At 45.5% G+C, this 21,678-nt stretch overlaps 1 protein-coding gene across 1 annotated transcript in view; it reads right to left on the reverse strand.

Annotated features, from left to right (window-relative positions):
- The window catches only part of LOC114658435 (brefeldin A-inhibited guanine nucleotide-exchange protein 2-like), a 923,594-nt gene that overhangs the window by 738,566 nt on the left and 163,350 nt on the right, over positions 1–21,678 (reverse strand). The gene's annotated exons all lie outside the window — the stretch shown is intronic.

Consider the following 21,678-nt stretch of genomic DNA (forward strand, 5'->3'; position numbering starts at 1 on the left):
CCATCTACAACAGCAGCTCAGTGTTTGTCATCATTGTTGTTTGAAATAATATTGTTTACTACTTTTATGGATAACATAAAATGTGAGAAAGGACTCACATTTATTCACACACGACAGCAAATGCTGTACCTGGACTCTCTGTCTACTAGAACATCAGAGTCAATCTCCAGGCTGCCAGCAGAGCTACTAGGTAGATGCCGGGGAAAGAGAGCAGGAGCCCGACTCTGCAACAAGCAAAGAAGGTACAGACCCTACCTGCCTTTTATTATCATGGGCAAAGTAAGATTGCTGCCAATAAAATGGATGAGCACTCATCAGAAGCCAAAGGGAATACAAACTTAGCAGTCTCATATGCTTCACTGAGACATGGCTTAGTGCTGAAATACCAGACAATGAGATTAAACTGGATGGATTCAAAATCATGCGGATGGACAGAAGCAGGAGGGAAAATGGAATGAAGAAATGAGGCAGACTTGCTGTTTTTGTAAATAAAAAATGGTGCAACCTCTGACATACTGCAATTACAGAATAGGTATGCAACCCAAATGCTGAGCTGCTCACGTTTGACTTACGACATTATTATACTTCAACAGAGTTATCACATGCCATTGTGCTGAATGTTTATTTCCCCACCTCAGATGGTAATCGCAATAGATATAGTATACTCTGTAATAACAAACTCACTACTGATCATCCCAGTATTTCATCATAATTGCTAGGGACTTTAACCATGTTTCACTTTCCTCCACCCTTACCAATTTTTACCAGTTTGTGAACTGTAGAAGAGGACCCTGGACTTGTTATATGCTAATGTTAAAGAGGCATATAACTCTGTTTCTTTGTCACCGTTAAGCTGATCGTATTATAATTTGGTACAGCTCATACCTGCATATAAACCCACTGTCCAGAGGTTGCCAGCCACCACCAGGACCGTGCAGGAATAGACAAAGGAGGCTGAGGAGGCTCTGAAGGATGCCTCTGAGAGCACTGACTTAAATATGCTTTGTGAGTCATAGCCAGAACATTAGCAGAATGAGACTCTGTATCACAGATTACATCAAGTTTTGTGTGAATAACACAGTCCCCACAAAAACAGTGTGCTGTTTTCCCAACAACAATCCATGTATCAATATTACTTGAAAGCCCTACTGAATATGAAGAAGACAGCCTTCGGGTGTGGAGAGAATCAAGATGAAATCAAGCAGGTGCAGTCAGAACTTAAGACAACAAAGCAACATGAAGGAAGTTGATGAGGACTACCACTGGCTACAAGCAGGCTGTAAAACCTGCAGAGGCAGCGGACAAGAACAGAGGTAATGAACTGAACCAGTTCTTCAACAGGTTCGACTCATTTTTGTCAGTACGGCCCTTCCCACAGCATTGCTAGCCTGTGTGTGTAAGCTAAACGGTTCCGGAACTGCCACCTGCACCTTGTACGACCTTCACCTACAATGACATCACACCTGTGATCTCCAGCCCCCACTCCACTTACAGGACTGTCTTTCTCTGTTGATCAAGTGAGCAGAGAGCTGGGAAGACAATGCATAAACAAGGCTTCAGGGCTTGTTGGAATCAGCGCCAGGGTGCTAAAAACATGTGCCAGCCAGTTGTGGAGGATCTTTCAGCACCTGTTCTCTCTGTGGATTTGCAGAAGGTTCCCCAGCTGTGGAAAACATCATGTGTGGCCCCAATGCCAAAGTAAGAGCATCCCATGTGAGGTTTTTGAGACCCCAAAACTCCCCCTGCTGCAGGGTGCACTGAAATTCTAATCAATGCAGGCAGGGATTAAAGTCTGCAGTCGAGAGGGTGGGGCTCGCAATTGACAAAGCGGCTTACAGATCCATATTACTAACCGAGAATGCTAAACCGGATGGACGCAGGGACATCCGGCCATGGGCCGTAGCCGCAAAAAGATGTACTGCGCAGGCGCCCCAAGAAATGAGGGGCCGCGAGAAGCGGATGAGGGGCCGCAAGAGGCAGACAAGACCACAGAAAAAAGGAGTGAGCAAAGAAAAAAGGAGTCAAAGAAATGAGGCGGCGCGAGAACAGAAAAAAGGAAAAGGCACAGAAAAAATTAGTCAAACAAAGGCGCCGCACGAAACCCATTGCACACGAAACTACCACACAAAAAAAAAAGAAGATGCTCGCGCACAACAGCAAGGCACCCCCCCCCCCTACAGGCACCGGACGGGACACACACCACGAGGGGGATTCAACAAGCCCCTGGAACACAAAAAAGAAAGAAGACGCTCGCGCAACAACAATCCTCACCCCCCCGAGCCCCCCCACCCCCACCCCCCCCCACACATCAATAAGAAGTCACACCCAAAGCCACATATCTAAAGGAAACGTCCATATTAAACATACGTCATCTCAACACCTTCACACTAGGCAGCATAGGTGGATCTCCTTACAATAAAGCACTATTAACCGTTCAACTGCAGAAAAGGCTCCATATTAACAGTGAGTGCGATCCTCCTTATTACTTATTCATATTTCGCACGCTGAGGAACAAAGAAGTCATGAATACACGGTCACGGGTACAAAACGATTCGGATCGGATAACGGGACCAAACACACGAACACGAATGAAACAACAAAATACACGGGGGCGCATACAACGCGCTTCGGAAACTCCAGGAGAAAAAATGTCTCGGATCAAAAAACGCAAAGCTCAAGTAACCCCATTACAGAGACGTGCCCAAATGGACAGACACAATGAACGTAGACGCATACAGCGCGCGTCTCAAAGTACTGCATCGAAACAAGCACGATTTCAAAAGAAAGAGCTCGCGTCTGAGACATACAAAAAAGGAGCGAAGAGACAGAATAAATGAAGGCAGACGTGTACAACGCGCATATGACCTGCCAGAAAATAAGCAAGCAATACTCCAAAAGCAGAAAGCTCAACTGACCGACATACAAAAACGGACAAGGCTCGATACAAACAATGCACGACGTAGACTGAAACGGACTTTTGGCAAAGCGGAGGCGAATCAATAAAAAATCAAAAATAGCGCGTCACAAATAAGGGACATGCAACAACGCGGCACTCAAACGCCACAAGCAAAACATGCCCGTCGCGGACATCAACGCCAGACACCTGCTAAACGCTTACACCAGTTGGCTGACAACGCCTTCAATAATGAGTCCACTATTGAGGAAAATTCATTGGGATTAATGAATCTCATTTGCAATCATTGTCATTCACTTAACTTCCCAGAAGAAACAACTGGCAATACAAATAATGAATTTACACGTTGTTGTCAAAAGGGGCAGATTAGACTGCCTCCTTTACATTCATATCCTGAATATCTACAGAAGCTTCTAACTAACGATGTGCCTGAAAGTAAAAACTTTATGAACTGCATTAGATCCTACAATAGTTCATTTGCTTTTGCATCTACCGAAGTACATATCAGGCCACCAAAAGGCAATGGCCCATACTGCTTTCGCATATGTGGTTAACAAAACGCACTATATTATGTCCAAAAAATATTCATGTTAATCACAATGATAACCAGGTCATTTCATTACTTCCTGGAGAGACACGGCTCTTTCTAAGCTCTGACAAAGTTGACTCTGATGACGACAATGAACATCTGAATTTCCCCTTAGAATATTTGAACACTATTAACCCAGACGGATGACCACAACACAACCTTACCCTTAAAAACGGTGTTATTCAAGCAACAGTTCTTACAGAATCACATGCTAACAATACTGTTCTCATTCCTAGAATTGACCTTACGAGTTCTGACCTGGATTTACCTTTTACATTGAAACGCCGACAGTTCCCCATTAAACCTGCATTCGTCATGACCATCAACAAATCACAAGGACAACCCATGGACAAGGTTGGCATCTACCTCTCTGAACCCGTTTTTGGACATGGACAACTTTATGTTGCCTTCTCACGTGTTCAACGTTCATCTGACGTTAAAGTTAAAGTTATAAATGATCCATGCCAAGGAAGACTCATTCAAAGACAAGACACCATCTTTACTACTAATGTTGTATACAAAGAAATATTCCAATAAAACATTACTCTATGCCAAACACTCTATTTTTGATTTATATAGGCATCATCCAAACCTGCACACTATTCTATATCTAATTCATACATCTCACTCTTTGTCATGCCCCAATGCCAGGGGTTGGCGAGCGAAGCGAGCAGGGGGCGGAGCCCCCTAGTTGGCCCTAATATGTCCAGTAAGATAGGGGTCAACTCCTCGCCTGAGGATCCAGTATAGTTGGAGGACTCTTCACATCAGGCACCCATACCTTCAACCTCCACAGGCAAGACAACAGGCCCCAGAGAAATGACAGCTGGAGAAGAGTGGGGTGCTGTGTCGGGCCCGGAAGATTACAGATGTTTTCTTATATCAGGTGATTTCTGATTGCATAAGGCAAGGGCTGATTGAGTAGTAGTGGTCCCAAGAAAGCATAGAGAGATGGTTTCCTCATGTCTCGAGGGGTCAACATGGCATGGAGAAGACCAGGGATCTCATTTCAAAACACCCTTATTTGCTTAATATGGCCCAAGAAGTGGAACAGTTTTGTAAGTCTCGACCCGTCTGTCAAGTTGTTTCCGCGCTTAGACCCACTAAGGCTCCCCTCTCACCAATGCCTATTTTGGATGTCCCCTTGAGTCAGACATTGTTGGCCCACTTCCCAAGAAGAAAAATGGTTATAAATACATACTCGTGTTGGTTGATTATGCAACAAGGTACCCAGAGGTGGCTGTTCTGCAGAAGGCCAGTGCCCAAGCTATTGATAAGACTCTTTCAGAAATATTCACACATATTGGCATTAATTTTAACTGGCCATAGTACACCCTTCTATTCTTACATCATAAAGCAGATATGCGAGAACCTTGCAGTTAAACAATGGAGCACCACTCTTTACATACCCACAAATGAATGACTTGACAGAACAATTTAACAAAACTCTAAAACTGATGATCTGGCGGGTGGCACATGATGACTGTCAACCTTCTGGGATACCGTGTTGCTCTTCTTCCTGTTTGCTATTCAGGATTCCGCCCAGACATCCGCTGACTTGAGTCCTTTTGAATTGTTATTTGGCCACCGACCACAAGGGGTGTTGGATATTTTTTGGGTGGAATGAACAGGGCTTCACAGTGCAACTCACAGGGTGAGATTTGTCTTTCAGGTTGTTTCACTCCAAGAGCAGACTTTTAAATTGTCCTCTATTGCAGCAGAGCCTCAGCAGAATTAACAGAAGGTGCAAAAATGTATTTATGACAAGAAAATCAAACTTTGCAAATTCAAAAAGGACGATCAGGTCCTGGTGTGATCCTGTCTAACCCTCATAAACGGTTGAATCCAATGGTAGTGGATGAGTGTATAAGTCCTGTAAATTACAAGTTCAGAATACTCGTCCGACAAAAGCTCATAGAAATCTTACATGTTAAATCTTTTGAAAGGGTGGTACAAACCACACAAGATGTTAGCCACATCAGCAGTCTCTCAGGCAGAGGGTACTATTGGTGATGATTTCACGGACACCTAGCACTGATCAGGAGGAACTCAGATTTCTTTTCAGCCGTGCCACGCCAGACGGAAATTGCTGAACACAACATCGCAACTGAACCATCCATCCATCCATTCTCTTCCGCTTATCCGAGATCGGGTCGTGGGGGCAGTAGCTTGAGCAGAGATACCCAGACTTCCCTCTCCCCGGCCACTTCTTCTAGCTCTTCTGGGAGAATCCCAAGGTGTTCCCAGGCCAGCTGAGAGATATAGTCCCTCCAGCGTGTCCTGGGTCTTCCCCGGGGCCTCCTTCCGGTTAGACGTGCCTGGAACACCTCACCAGGGAGGTGTCCAGGAGGCATCCTGATCAGATGCCGAGCCACCTCATCTGACTCTGAGCCCTTCCCGGATGACTGAGCTTCTCACCCTATCTTTAAGGGAAAGCCCAGACACCCTATGGAGGAAACTCATTTCAGCCACTTGTATTCGCGATCTTGTTCTTTCAGTCACTACCCATAGCTCATGACCATAGGTGAGGGTAGGAACGTAGATCGACTGGTAAATTGAGAGCTTTTCCTTGCGGCTCAGCTCCTTTTTCACCACAACAGACCGATGCAGAGCCCACATCACTGCGGATGCCGCACCGATTCACCTGTCGATCTCACGCTCCATTCTTCCCTCACTCGTGAACAAGATCTCGAGATACCTGAACTCCTCCACTTGGGGCAGGATCTCGCTTCCAACCCTGAGAGGACACTCTACCCTTTTCCGGCTGAGGACCATGGTCTCTGATTTGGAGGTCCTGATTCCCATCCCAGCCGCTTCACACTCAGCTGCGAACCTATCCTGAGAGAGCTGAAGATCACGGCCTGATGAAGCAAAAAGGACAACATCATCTGCAAAAAGCAGTGACCCAATTCTGAGTCCACCAAACTGGACACCCTCAACGCCCTGGCTGCGCCTAGAAATTCTGTCCATAAAAGTTATGAACAGAATTGGTGACAAAGGGCAGCCCTAGCAGAGTCCATCTCTCACTGGAAATGGGTTCGACTTACTGCCGGAAATGCGGACCAAGTTCTGACACCGATCGTACAGGGACCGAACAGCCCTTATCAGGGGGTCCGGTACCCCATACTCTCTAAGTACCCCCCACAGGATTCCCCGAGGGACACGGTCGAACGCCTTTTCCAATTCCACAAAACACATGTAGACTGGTTGGGCAAACTCCCAAGCACCCTCCAGGACCCTGCTAAGGGTGTAAAGCTGGTCCACTGTTCCACGACCAGGACGAAAACCACACTGTTCCTCCTGAATCCGAGGTTCGACTATCCAACGGACCCTCCTCTACAGGACCCCCGAACAGACTTTTCCAAGGAGGCTGAGGAGTGTGATCCCTCTGTAGTTGGAACACACCCTCCGGTCCCCCTTCTTAAAGAGGGGGACCGCCACCCCAGTCTGCTAATCCAGAGACACTGTCCCTGATGTCCATGCGATGTTGCAGAGGCGTGTCAACCAAGACAGTCCTACAACATCCAGAGTCTTGAGGAACTCTGGGCGTATCTCATCCACCCCCGGGGCCCTGCCACCAAGGACTTTTTTGACCAACTCGGTGATCTCAGTCCCAGAGATGGGGGAGCCCATTTCCGAGTCCCCAGGTTCTGCTTCCTAATTGGAAGGCATGTTAGTGGGATTGAGGAGTTCTTCAAAGTATTCCCCCCACCGACCCACAACGTCCCAAGTCGAGGTTAGCAGTGCACCATCCCCACCACATATAGTGTTGCCACTGCACTGCTTCCCCTCCTGAGACGCCGGATAGTGGACCAGAAGCTCCTAAAAGCCATCCGAAAGTCATTATCCATGGCCTCCCCAAACTCCTCCCATGCCCAAGTTTTTGCCTCAGCAACCACCAAAGCCGCTTTCCGCTTGGCCTGCCAGTACCTATCAGCTGCCTCCAGAGTCCCACAGGACAAAAAGGTCCTGTAGGACTCCTTCTTCAGCTTGACGGCATCCCTCACTGCCGGTGTCCACCAACAGGTTCAGGGATTGCCGCCACGACAGGCACCGACCACCTTATGGCCACAGCTCCGGTCAGCCACCTCAACAATAGAGGCACGGAACATGGCCCATTCAGACTCAATGTCCCCCATGTGGTCGAAGTTCTGCCGGAGGTGGGAGTTGAAGCTACTTCTGACAGGGGACTCTGCCAGACGTTCCCAGCAGACCTTCACAACATGTTTGGGCCTACCAGGCCTGACCGGCATCCTCCCCCACCATCGAAGCCTACTCACCACCAGGTGGTGATCAGTTGACAGCTCCGCCCCTCTCTTCACCTGCCATTTGTTAGAGGCCCTTATCAGTGAGCAGTTGCTGCACTGATGAGGAGCTGTGAGTAAAATTAAGGTGGCTTGGCATTACAAATATTTTTGCAGGCTTTAGGGATTCTACTGTTAACCAGAAGATGTAACCTGAAGGCCCAGTAATATGAGCAGGTTTGACAGCTTCTTGGAGTTAACCCACAGCATGACTTGGGCTTGAAATTCTATGCAGTTATAGTTAACCATAAGCCACAATCAGGATGACGTGTAATGACCAGCTTTACATTTTGTAATCTGAAAAATGCTCGGGACAGTATTTGGCTGCCATCTTGTGGATGAAATAAAATACATCAATAAATCATGACTATTTCTATGTGTTTTGTCACTCTTAAGTTAACTCATCAATATTCATTGGGGGGATGGCACCTCCAACTAAAAACACAATTCCAAACAAAATGCAATAAAGCCAGTTTTAGGATGAACTAAAACTGGACCAGTGCTTGAATTAAGTGATAGTGATGACAATGTGAATTGGTCATCAGACATTGACACGTAAAGCGAAACTCATGCACGATACGACATTGTACCAGCAAACTGCCATGACAGGCCTGGTGAACTTGGTTGCATGAAGCTTCAGAATGGTGCAACAGCAGCTGCAGCAAAAAGGCAAAGTAATAGTGATCGAGTGAAAAGGACAAGTAAAACATTAGCCTCCTAAGCTCTGTTCATAATAATGGCAACTGTCAATGTTCATTTAAGGGAAAATCTGGAAGTCACTACACCTTGCACTGTGGTAGACTACAATAACAGAAGGAGTGACTGTATCATGCAGGTCAGGCACTACTATTCTACCCTTTTGTGTGAAAGTAACATAAAAAATATAAGTGCACAAAGAAACACAGTTCTACTTTCCTGATTACAATACCAGGCTGTGCATATCACACGCAGGACATGTACTCTATCAGCATCAAGACAGCAGTGGACACTTGACATACCTTTTCTACTGTATGTATGTTGACGTTTTGGTATTTACATGCTCCTGTTACACACTTTAAAACATAATTCTTGTTGAAAAAAATTCAATATTTTTGGCTTATTTCTCTGGGACAAAAATAATGCTATGTAGGGTATACAAAATTACATCATTAGAAGCCCAAATACACGCAAAGATGTAGTGTATTCTAAATAAAGATTCTGCAGAATTTGACAGTCTGTTTTAATCCATGACTCGCCTAGCAAAGAAGTACGAAGTTATGTACGAACCGCCATAGCAAAAAAGCAGTATGAAGTGATGTATGAACAACTTTTGGTGCTTGTAATTAAGAAAATCTTTTTAGTGTACCTGTTTAGTATACCTGTTTAGTGTACCTGGTTTCCATCCCCAAGACAAGCCCCTGAAGATCTGAGGCATTAGTACTGTAGCAGTGCTACTATTAGTTAAAACTGCATTTCCCAGAAGTCCCTGCAGGGGCTGTTGGAGTCAAAGGTGATCAGAGGGGTTTAAAATGAGGGCAGGTGTCCAAGGGAGAAAAAAACGTGTGTTTTTTTTTTTGTTGTTGTATTTTGTGTTCCGTTTACCTGTCGGGACTGCCTCCTGTTGATTAAGCCGTATTTAGTTTTTGTGTCCTGGATTGTGTCATTGTTGGGGTCTGGATCGTCTTCTGTCTACTTGTGTGCTGAGGGCTGTTTGTGGATTCATTGGCTTCTCCGCAAGAAAAGGTGCGCTCCTGAACCATCCATACATCTTCACCCTTACAGTGTCTATGAGTAGGCCTGCTTTTTCATTCCTTTTCAGCATGCAGATCTTTGGACTCACAATTGTCATCTTGCCTTGCTTCCAGTGTTGTTTGTATGGACTTTGCTGTGTGGAGTTGTTTGTGTTTATATGTTTAATGTAATATCGCCGTAGGGTACAGGGGTGGTATTATTGTTTTCATTTATATTATTTAATTTCATTATATTCTTAATTGTTGTTAGTTCCCAGTGTGCTTTATTTTGTCTCTGTTTTTGAGTGTGTGCGGGTCGGGACAAGGCTCATCACCGTCATATTGACAGTGTGAATCTTAGCGGCACCAGACCGATACAGTTTTTGGCGAGCTTGGTAGGAGCCTGTTTTTTTTTTACGTTCCCTTCTAGTTTAACTTTGCTTGCACCCATACAGAAGTCATGTCTGTTGAAAGCGCAGTGCAGGGCAAGGAGCTTGAACTGAGTGGGCCACTGGTTAATATGCGTCCGACGCCTAGGCCACATCACGTAATGGTAAAAGCCCCTCTCGAGGAGGAGTTGAGCCTGCTGGATACCCTGTGTGACTCCAGTCCAGAGCAGCCCGAGACCTGCGAGGGACGGATTCTGCAAGACCTAACACTGTGCCTGGAACAGCTAGAGATGCGGGTGGACGACATCGTCCATAGTTTTCTCAATCGGGATGAAACTGTCCACGACCTCATCGATGCCACGGCCGCCCGAGTTTCCGGCGAGGCGGTTGTAAGGGTGCAGCGTCTTGAGCAGTTATTCGCGCAGTGTTTGCAGCACCTGGAAGCAAATATGAGAGAGGAGATCAGGAGGCAGGTGCAGGAAAGCTGGCATGCCATCTCGGAGCCACTAGGGCAGTCGACTCCTGTAACGGAAGTGGGGAACAACTGGGGACAGTTGTCCTTGTCCATTGCGGTGCTGCGGATGGAGTTTCCTAAGCTGGCCCCTCAGTGTGCACCCACGGGCATTGTCGACTTTGTAGAGGAGGTCGACTTGTTCATGGAGCTGCATCTTCTGAGTGGAGCTGAGCTGCGGGGATTCCTGAACACGGCACTCAGCGGTCCGGCGCATTCTTGGTGGCACAAGTGGGCAGAGTTTAGCGCAGCCTTTCTGAAAGCATTCCTCTCAGATGAATACCAGCCGCTGTTGGAAGTAAAGCTTCGGCTTTTCACCTTTGTGCAAAAGCCATCGCAGAGTCTCAGGGACTTTGTCTTTCAATTCCGTGCATTGTGCCTGAAGTGGCGATCTGACATGCGTGAGGAAGAGATATTGTGACGGGTCCTTGATGCATGTGACCCTTGGGTGGCAGCTACTCTGCGGGGGGTCGTGAAATCGGTAGATGAGTTGGTGAAGGTGGGGTCCCGTGTGGAAAAGGACTGGGCGGCTATCGGGATTAGTGGGTCTCGAAAGGGTCCCACGTCTCGAGAAGTCCCCTGTCCCAAACCAAGAGGAAAAGCCCCAGTGGATCCCCGTGCCGATCTCACCTTGGTGCAAGCCACCTTGCCCCTCTTAGTGGTGCCAACACAACTGCGAGGAGTCACTGGAGAGGCGGTCGTAGATACAGGGAGCACTTATACCCTTATGAAATACAACTTGTGGGAAAAGCTTAAAGTGCCTCATGAGCAGTTAAGGAAAAGTGCAAAAGTAAAATTCTTTCTCACGGATGGAAGGGCACACAGGGCAAAGGGCAGGGCTCCTATGAATCTCTGCTTACATGAGACTCACCGGGAGACAGAAGTTTACATCCTGGAAGATGACCACCTGTCAATGCCCTTATTACTAGGTATGGACTCTCTTATGTCGGTAGGTTTTACCATCCACCTGTCACGGCTGGAGTACGAGTTGCCGGGGGGTGAGGTCCATCGTTTTGGGTTGAAGGCTCAAAGTAATGTGGTTTGGCCTAACTTGTATTATTACCTCAAGCAGTTGGTGGACGAGCCCAGCCCAGTAGAGAAGGCAATTCTTGAACAGCCGGGGTTCGTTCAGCCACTGCTTAGGAGGTGGCGCTCTATTTGGACGGACAAATTGGGTCGGACTGAGGTGGTGTGTCACCACATTCACACAATTGACCCCATCCTGGTTTCACACAGAGCCTACAGAGTGTCACCTCTGAAAAGAGGATTAATCAAGGAGTACATTGACCAGATGTTGGCGGATGGGGTCATCGAGCCTTCCACCTCGCCGTGGGTTAGCCCTGCGGTGCTCATTCAAAAGGCCGACGGGACTTACCGAGTCTATGTGGACTATCGGGAGCTGAACAAGAAGACTTTGAATGATGCTTACCCCATGCCACTCGTTCATGACATCTTGGAGTCTTTGCATGGGGCAGCGGTGTTCAGCTCCCTAGATTTGAAGTCCGGGTATTGGCAGGTGAGCATGGGTAAGAGTAGCATGGAGAAGACCACCGTCATCACCCCAGAGGGGCTGTTCCAGTTTCGAGTGATGCCCTTTGGACTTACAAATGCAGGGGCATCATTCCAACGGCTAATGGAGTGGGTCCCCCAAGGGCTCATTGGGAAGACCTGCTTTGTTTACATAGATGACATCACTGTATTCTCCCCATCTGTCCAACAAGATCTAAAGGACTTTGACCACATCTTCCAGTGACTCCATAAGGCTCATCTTACACTCAACACCAAGAAGTGTAGATTTCCACAAGACCATCTGACCTTCCTCGGCCATGTGGTGTCGGTAGACGGGGTCCAGGTGGACCCAAAGAAAATTAAGTCCATCTTCGACTATCCAGCGCCCCAGGAGGTAAAAGGTCTCCAACGCTTCCTGGGGATGGCTGGGTGATTCCACAAATTTGTCCACAGGTTTGCCAACATCGCTGCCCCATTGTTCCAGCTGATGAGGAAGGGATCCCCTTGGGAGTGGACGCCAGCGTGCCAGGACTCCTTTGAAAGACTCAAATAGGCATGACAGCACCAGTAGTCCTGGCACAACCGGATCTATTATTAACCTTTCAGGTCCACACTGACACGAGTGACCTCGGGCTCGGCGCCGTTCTCTCTCAAACAAATCAAGGATAGGAGAGGGTGGTGGCTTATGCCTCACGGTCACTAAAGGGTGCCGAGTATAATTATTCCACCACCGAGAAGGAATGCCTCGCTGTCGTGTGGGCCGTGGAGAAGTGGCATCACTTTCTGGAGGGAACTTCATTTGAAATCTACACTGACCATAGGGCTCTGACCTGGGCATTCAATTGCCCGAAGACCACGTCTAGGTTAACCAAGTGGATATTGTGCCTCCAACAGTTCACATTCAAGGTGTGCTATCGGAAGGGCTGTGCTAATGTTGTGCCCGATGCATTATCATGGGTTCACAAGCCTGCACCGGTGGTATGTGCGGTATCAGTCTCTAACCCTTGGCCTGATCCTCCCCTGAACATGCAGGAAATCGTTCAGACTCAAGCAGCCAGTCCTGTATGTCAGGGGTTGAGAGAGGGCCCAGTGGGGAGGCCTGACCGCATACATTATAGGGAACTTCAAGGGGCACTCTATCGCTGTGTTCCAACGAAAGATTGTGGTTACCATTATCAGTTGGTAGTGCCCGAGACATATGTGCCCTACAAGTTCCTACAGTATTACCATGATAGCCCGGTCGGTGGTCACCTTGGACATACAAAGACTCTGTTTAAAATCCTGGAGGTGGCATGGTGGCCGACGATGCGCAAAGACATCTGATCCCATGTCCAGACTTGTACCACCTGTCAGCGATACAAAACGCCACCTGGTGTCCCCTCGGGACAGCTTCAGCCAGTAACCATCACTACCCCGGGGGAGAGCCTAGGCATGGACCTAATGGGACCGTTTCCTGCCAGTAAGGACCGGAAGACCTACCTGATGGTGGTTGTGGACTATTTTACCCGATGGGTGGAGCTATTCCCTATGGCTAACACCACAGCCAATAAGATATGTTCCACCCTGAAGAATGAGATCTTTACCCGATGGGGGGGTGTCAAAGAACATCATCACAGACCAGGGCCCGCAGTTTACCGGCTCAGAGGCAGAAGAATTTTGGAAGCAATGTTAGGTGGTTCACCGGAAGACAACAGCGTACCATCCCCAATCTAATCGCACTGAGCGGGTGAACCGGACCCTGAAGACAATGATAGCATCCTTCATCGGAGACCACCATCAGGATTGGACAAAGTGGCTGCCTGAGCTAAGGTTCACATTGAACACAGCAGTGCATGAGGTTACAGGTGAAACCCCTGCATTGTTAGCTTTAGGCAGACAACTAGATGGTCAACTGGAAAGAATAACTGATCACAATTCACCCAAACCTGACACATCAATACATGATAACTTACAAACTTTACAACAAATCACACAACGGTTAAAGAAGAGGATGGTGAGGTCCCAGACCAGACAGTCTCAATCGTACAACCAGACACACAAGCTTGTACAATTCTCGGTTGGGGAGAAAGTCTGGATCAGGACTCATCCCCTCTCCAAAGTATCAAGTTTATGGCTAAACTGGCTCCGAAGTGGTTCGGCCCAGCAACTGTGGTCCAAAGGAAGGGTCCGGTGACCTACGCTGTAGAGTGGGGATTGCCAGGGACTAAGAAAGTAGACACCGTGAACATTGCAAACCTCAAGCCTTGGTTCAGCCGTACACCACGGCCTGGGGTTGGGGATTGTAGCAGTGCTACTATTAGTTAAAACTGCATTTCCCAGAAGTCCCTGCAGGGGCTGTTGGGGTCAAAGGTGATCAGAGGGGTTTAAAATGAGGGCAGGTGTCCAAGGGAGAAAAGAGGTGTTTTTTTTTTTTTTTTGTTATTGTATTTTGTGTTCTGTTTACCTGTCGGGACTGCCTCCTGTTGATTAAGCCGTATTTAGTTTTTGTGTCCTGGATTGTGTCGTTGTTGGGGTCTGGATCGTCTTCTGTCTACTTGTGTGCTGAGGGCTGTTTGTGGATTCATTGGCTTCTCTGCAAGAAAAGGAGCTCTCCTGAACCATCCATCCATCTTCACCCTTACAGTGTCTACGAGTAAGCCTGTTTTTTCATTCCCTTTCAGCGTGCAGATCTTTGGACTCGCAATCGTCATCTTGCCTTGCTTCCGGTGTTGTTTCCATGAACTTTGCTTTGTGGAGTGGTTTGTGTTTATATGTTTAATGTAATATCGGCGTAGGGGTACAGGGGTGGTATTATTGTTTTCATTTATACTATTTAATTTCATTATACTCTTAATTGTTGTTAGTTCCCAGTGTGCTTTATTTTGTCTCTGTTTTTGAGTGTGTACGGGTCGGACCAAGGCTGGGGGTGTCACTGAGATCTCCTCCTCTACAAATATAAATAAATCAGCGTCATATTGACGGTGTGAATCTTAGCGAAACCAGACCAGTACAATACAGTTCACTATACCACCAGGTCATACTGTTTCAACTTATCAATAGTAAAGTGTAAGCAATTGCCTTACACTTAGAGCTGTTGCAATAATCACTAGCTCCTTGTGTGCAGTATTGCAGTAATTAGATCATTAGAACAATCTAGATGAGAACAGGCTAATCAGTCCAACAAAACTAATCCTATCTGCTTAAGTCTTCTAAAATAACATTAAGTCCATAAAGTCCTACCATCTACCACACTTATTCATAACTTATTCCATGTATCTATGCTTCTCTGGATGTAGAAAAAATTCCCAATGTTTATGTGATATTTACCCATAATAAGTTTCCAACTGTGTCAAGGTGTTCTTGATGAACTCATTTAAAGTTAATCTTTTTCTATTCTGATTTCCTTCATAAGCAATGTATATTTTACTTTTGATACTTTCAACATTAAGGTAAACTATTTTTAAAGCATTACTCATTTTACCTATATTTTACTTACATTTTAAGAAGTCCCAATGCCTAAACCCTTCTACCCTCCACCAAGATTTGAGCCAAGCATTAAGCCTTCTGATCTCCTCAGTCTTCCCTGGACTGGCACATGGCACAGGTAGAACTTTGGACATTACCTTGTCAGTTCATCTCCACAGCCTGGCACCTAACTCTTTACATTTGCAAAACTGAAAGACTGCCATTATGTATGCCATTTATCCTAACATGGACAAGCCACAATTGGATCTACCCCCGATCATTCCAATCAACCCTTCCAGGGAGGCCTCTTGCCTGTGCACTCTGAAGGCAGCACGCCATGCAAGGGTCTCTGCCTCTGGAGCAAACCTGTGCTTCAATCGCACTAAGGACTGAGTCGCCAATTATCACTACCTCTCTCTTTTTGGGAACTCGTTTCGAGGTGGCCCATTGGGGCTCCTCATGCCTGCCTACCACCTCAGAATCTCCAGAATCACTGTCCAGTTCCTCAAGGACCTGAAAATGTTTGACTCTTACAATTCTGGAGTTGATTCCCCAAGACAGTGTACACCCATTGTCTTGCACCTTGTAACCGTGACCCACCTACCTCTACCTGTCTGGTCTGGAGTCTCCTCCCACATCACTTAGAGGTGTACACTGTCTCTCTAAAGAACACCTGGGCCAGTTCTCAAATTCTGTATTACAACGCAAGCCAGCCAACTCTTCCTCCAGTTCAGCAACACTCGAGGTGGTGCGTCAGCTGGCATCTCCTGTAGACATAGCCTTCATGGAAGACTTGTTCCTACAGCCATCCTCTAAAAGGGCAAATCTCAAACAGAACTTCCATGGCACTGCCCTCATTATTAACATTTGACTTAGGATTACAATAAATGCTGTACCTTTTTCATTAAATTTAAATGATTTACATTTAGTACACCATACTGCAGCACGGTGGCGCAGTGGGTAGCGCTGCTTCCTCGCAGTTAGGAGACCCAGGTTCGCTTCCCAGGTCCTCCCTGCGTGGAGTTTGCATGCTGGAGTATGTGAATTTCTCCTTGGGATTAATAAAGTATCTATGTTCTCCCCGTGTCTGCGTGGGTTTCCTCCCACAGTCCAAAGACATGCTGGTTAGGTGGATTGGCGATCCTAAATTGTCCCTAGTGTGAGCTTGGTGTGTGGATGTGTGTGCCCTGCGGTGGGCTGGCGCCCTGCCCGGGGTTTGTTTCCTGCCTTGCACCCTGTGTTGGCTGGGATTGGCTCCAGTAGACCCCCATGACCCTGTAGTTAGGATATAGCAGGTTGGATAATGGATGGATGGATGGACATTAAGTGCATAATGTGTATTTCTTTTTAAGTAACACAGCTACTTTCACTTAAATAAAAAGTTAAGTACTACAGCAAGTTACTCATTACTTTAACAAGTAATTTGAATACTACGCCCATTACTTTTAACTCATTACTCTGGTATTGTTCATAACAAGTCATCCCCAAGTGTGAGCCAAGTGACCGCAAGATTACTGTCACCTGCTAAACAGACTTTTAAATCATTCATATTGTTTTGTCTGTTATATACCTACTTCAGCACTTATTTATAACACACAAGAAAGCTAGCCAATATTGGTGGTACTAAATTAATGTACTGTGATATATGACAAACTACACAAAGCACATCATCTAAATCTGCCTGTTCTGCTTCTGTTTTCTGGATGTAATCATTTTCTCTCTCACACATCTACATGTATAAGATGTTATTATGTACCATTGGCTGAAACCTGAAACTTTGAAATGAAAATTCAACAACTTTGGATTTGAATCTTAGTACTTCTCACATAAATGCCTTTCATAAAATAAGTCTGTGAAATGCAAATCAAAATTATAGTAACTGGTGATTATCCGATTCATGTATCACACTGTTTTAAAAGTGCTACTTGTTACAAAACATGAAGAGTATAATGGTAATTGCTTATAAAGCGATACTAAGATTCCTAAGCAAGCCAAGTGGTAGCTCCCAGTTAATATCAGTTTGGATGTACTGCTAGTCATACATAAAAATGGTTAAGTGTCAATACTGCTGAGAGTAAACTTCAATTCCCGCTGTCAGCAGGAATGTGCAAGAGCAAACGGGAGATCAGCACTTGATTTAAGAAAGGTTTCATTCATACTTTTAGCAGGAAATGAGATCCTACTCCACTGGGCACTTGAATAAGGCCCTTAACCTGAAAACTGCTCCTGGGGAACTGAAAAATGGTTGGCCCAGCACTCTGAACACCAAAGGTCATGTAGAAAAAAGTTCCTCTCAGGATTAATAAAACATACTAAAAACTCTGTGCAGACTGTGTACGTTCTCCCCATGAGTTTTATGATGACTTCTGTCTACTCAAATGCTTAATTTATTTATGTTGGCAAAATAAATGTAAAATGCCAAGTTCAGCAGCATAATCTGATTAGCACTAATGCATTAAAAAAAAACATGCAATACTTAGTTCAATTGCTTTTAAACATAATTAGTAACCTAAAGCAATATTTATTTTATTAAAGTAAAACATACAGGACCTGTGCTGTTATTAATCGTAGCAGCACTGGGAATAAGGCAAGAAGCACAAAATCTAGGCCACATACAGAGTACAATCGCACAGCCAAGCCTAATAGTGTTTGCTGTGTGCAATCCGGTAACCGAAAAATATTAATAAATTATCAGTTTAGTTTTCAATCAGCCAAGAACAAAAGTGTTTGCTGTGTGCAATCCGGTAACCGAAAAATATTAATAAATTATCAGTTTAGTTTTCAATCAGCCATCTGCTATTGATACGCTGAAACAGAGCAATCAAATTACTCACCTTATCCTGGTTATGTGTGTGCACGTAAATGCACTGTGAAATGTTCAGAGAATCTGCAGCAGCAACCACCAGGGCCGACTCTAGCAATTTTGCTGCCATAGACTGAGCTGTAAAGGGTGCACACAGAACCCCCCCCCTCCCCCCCTTCACTTTGAATGGAATTATCATTGCCAGACATTTACACAGAAAGCAATAATAATAATAATAATAATTCTTTGTATCTATATAGCGCTTTTCTCACTACCCAAAGCGCTCAGCAATTGCAGGTTAAGGGCCTTGCTCAAAGGCCCAAAAGAGGGGAGTCTCTTTTTTGGCGTTTACGGGATTTGAACCGGCAACCTTCCGCTTGCCAGTGCCAATCCCTAGCCTCAAAGCCACCACTCCACAAAACAGGAGAGACATGAGAGGAGCCAGGACTGGGGAGTGCAAAACATAAAAGGTTTGTAATCAAAAAGTGAATTGTCAATTTAAGAACGTCAAAAGAGGACATTTGATTTCTTATAGCAATGCCTATTTACAAAATGTCTCAGAAAAGCACAGATTTAAAGGGCAACATCTCAAAAACACATAGGAATTGGGCTTTATTTATTCATTTATTTATTTTGTATTTAACAATTTCCCCCCCCAAAAAAATAGTTTCACATAACCAAGTTACCACTTCAATTAAAAGAATCACCAACCAAACAGGTGTGGATCACCAGGCTGGCACCGCCGCCTCAACCCGACACAGACAAGCATGGGACACAAGTTCAATGAGCACACGTTTTTTATTTTTGTTTTTTTTATTTTTACCTCGTGGGAAACATCTTCCTCTTTTCCCCACAAGTACAGTACAGTCTCACAAGCACAATGCACCAACATAATACTCGTCCTTCCCTTTCTGTCTTTCTTTCCTTCTCCTCCACTCCTACTGGTCAAGCTTAGTCTTCCTCCTCCCGACTCTGGCTTCTCAAGTAGTGGCTGCTGGCTCCTTTTATACAGCACCAGGAAGTGCTTCAGGTGCTTGATGACCTAGTTTCTGGCAGCACTTCCAGGTGAGGTAGAAGAACTGCCCAAAAGAGCTCAACAGATCCTGCAGCAGCGCCCGTGGATCCCAACAGGGCTGAACCAATGTCCAACTCCCATTAAGCCCTGCGGGAGTCCGAGGCACCAGAGAAACTCAGAGGGGGGCCTGCCATCTAGCGTGCCTGGGGTGGTAACGATCTGGCCATGCTTGCTCCCTCGGTCCTCTCAGCGTGGAGGTATCCCGACCGGGCAAGGTACTTGACGACTGTCCAGACTATTTGTGACAGTTTATTAGTAATTTTCACCAAGGCAGGATCACAAAATATAAATTTCAATTAAATTAATTAAACAAGCTGACATACATAACACAGGTGGAATCCCATTATAAAAAATTCATGAAAACATAAAGATATTTGTTTATAATGGAAATTTTGTTATAATGAATAAGGGGAAATTCTCTTCCTCATACTCTTCTGATCTCTCTTCTCCAGACAGCATCTGCCTCAGCAGTGATTCCGAGCCGCTGCTGTTTTTCTGATCTGAAGACGGGAGCTAACACAAAACAACTGCCCGTGTCGCTGCTCCTAATAGCTCCTATTTTGAATGAAGTCTTTATTACTGCATAGAGAAGGCAGGTACAGTCTCAAGTATCTGTATTTTGCTTGAAAACCTGGTCTCACCTTCCTATTTCTTGTGCAGCTCTGTGCACCCAAGATTGACCATACCTATATAAAAAAACAGAGCTTCTTAAACTGCAAAAACAAGACATTAGATGTAACTTCATTTTAATAAAAATACAGGTATGAACACAGAATGAAAACGATGTATTAGATGAAGATAATAAAGGCTTTCGCCATGTCATTTTTCTTCATTTTAAAATCAACTTTTTCTAAGATTGTTACTTTTTATTTCAATGTAAACTGACATTGTTTCTCACTTTTTTGTTCATTTCAAACAAAATTTTGAGAAGTACTATGTAACTCAAATAGAACAGTATCTGCACAGGACACAACCATACGGAGGCTAGGTGGAATATTGACTCTGAATTCGGATGTACCTGTATGATGTCATGCCTACACACATGGCAAACCTTACTGAGACTGCCTGATACTAGAAATATTGCAACCGACTGTCTCTTTCTTTGAGACAGCCTGTTGCAGGGTTCCACAGACTTGGCGCGGCATTAATTATTTTTGCATTGCATTATCTTTGGAGCCATTTTTGGTCGAAAAAAATGTTCATTATACAGAAATTTACCATTTGTTAAATCAAAATCTGTTTAAAATTTGTTGTATAAACATAAAAAGTATTCATTATTCTACTAGAAAAAACAATGGATTTGAATCTTGCACAAGAATCTATGTCCAACTATAGAATTTAATTTGTACACAATTTACAAACACTTTGATTGATTTTTAAGTGTTATATATACTCTGTTATACTAGAGTACACAACTAAAGTTTGTGAATGTCGTGAGGGTTTTTAATTCTTACATCCACACGGCAAAATGCTTTTTGGCAGTAAGAAACACAAATGAAAATACTGCAATACGATTTATTTCATTGTTCATTTCAAGTGTGGGAAACAGCCCGGACACAGACAAGCAGACACCGATGGTTTCAAACCACACACACGTTTATTGTGCATTATTCCATTTTACAACACAGCACAACCCAGTGCCCCTGCACTAAGCACCCTCAGTCCAGGCCTGTTCCAATAATGCCTCTATCTCTCTGACCACCTCCACTCCTCTCCTCCGAGCTCTGTCCTCTTCCACCCGACTCCAGCTGATGAATGGAGGGAGGTGGCCCCTCTTATGCTCCAGGTGCTTCTTGATGAACTTCCGCCGGCACTTCCTGATGTGGCGGAAGTGCCGGCTGAGCACCCAGAAGCACTCCGGGTGCCCCTGGTAATCCTTCCGCTAGCACCTCCGGGTGTGGCGGAAGTGCTGACATCCAGGGCTTTTCAGGCATCTGGGCGCCCCCTGGCGGTGACCATGGGCCCCTATAGGGTTGAGCTTCCATGCTTTGTTCCCATGGTCCCCATACCAACCAGGGCGGCTGCCCCCTCATGGTCCGGAAGAGGAGTAATCCCTCTTCCGGTCTTTACAGGCGTCCCGGCTGGGTACCACCCCCAGCCGCTCGCTACACAAGATACTCAAAAACTGAAGCTTATTCCTGAGTATTCCTCACAAAGATATTGTCCGTTTGCCACAGATATCATCATGACTGCACATCTAGTAACAGCTAGTGAAATAGAGAGAGAATCAGCACAAACATGGCATGCAATCAAGAGACAAGAATTGAACAAAGTTATACATAGTTATATTTGTTACTACATGGGCTGAGGATTAACTTTAATCAGCCCAATTTAAGGTCACAGGAAGTAATTATCCCAGCAACACTAGGTACAAGGTAGGAAGTGTCAAGTCTAATCATTTCACAGTGGCGTAGTTGGCAGGATGATGACC

This window comes from Erpetoichthys calabaricus, chromosome 10 (genome assembly GCF_900747795.2).
Source record: "Erpetoichthys calabaricus chromosome 10, fErpCal1.3, whole genome shotgun sequence".
Classification (NCBI taxonomy): Eukaryota; Metazoa; Chordata; class Cladistia; order Polypteriformes; family Polypteridae; genus Erpetoichthys; species Erpetoichthys calabaricus.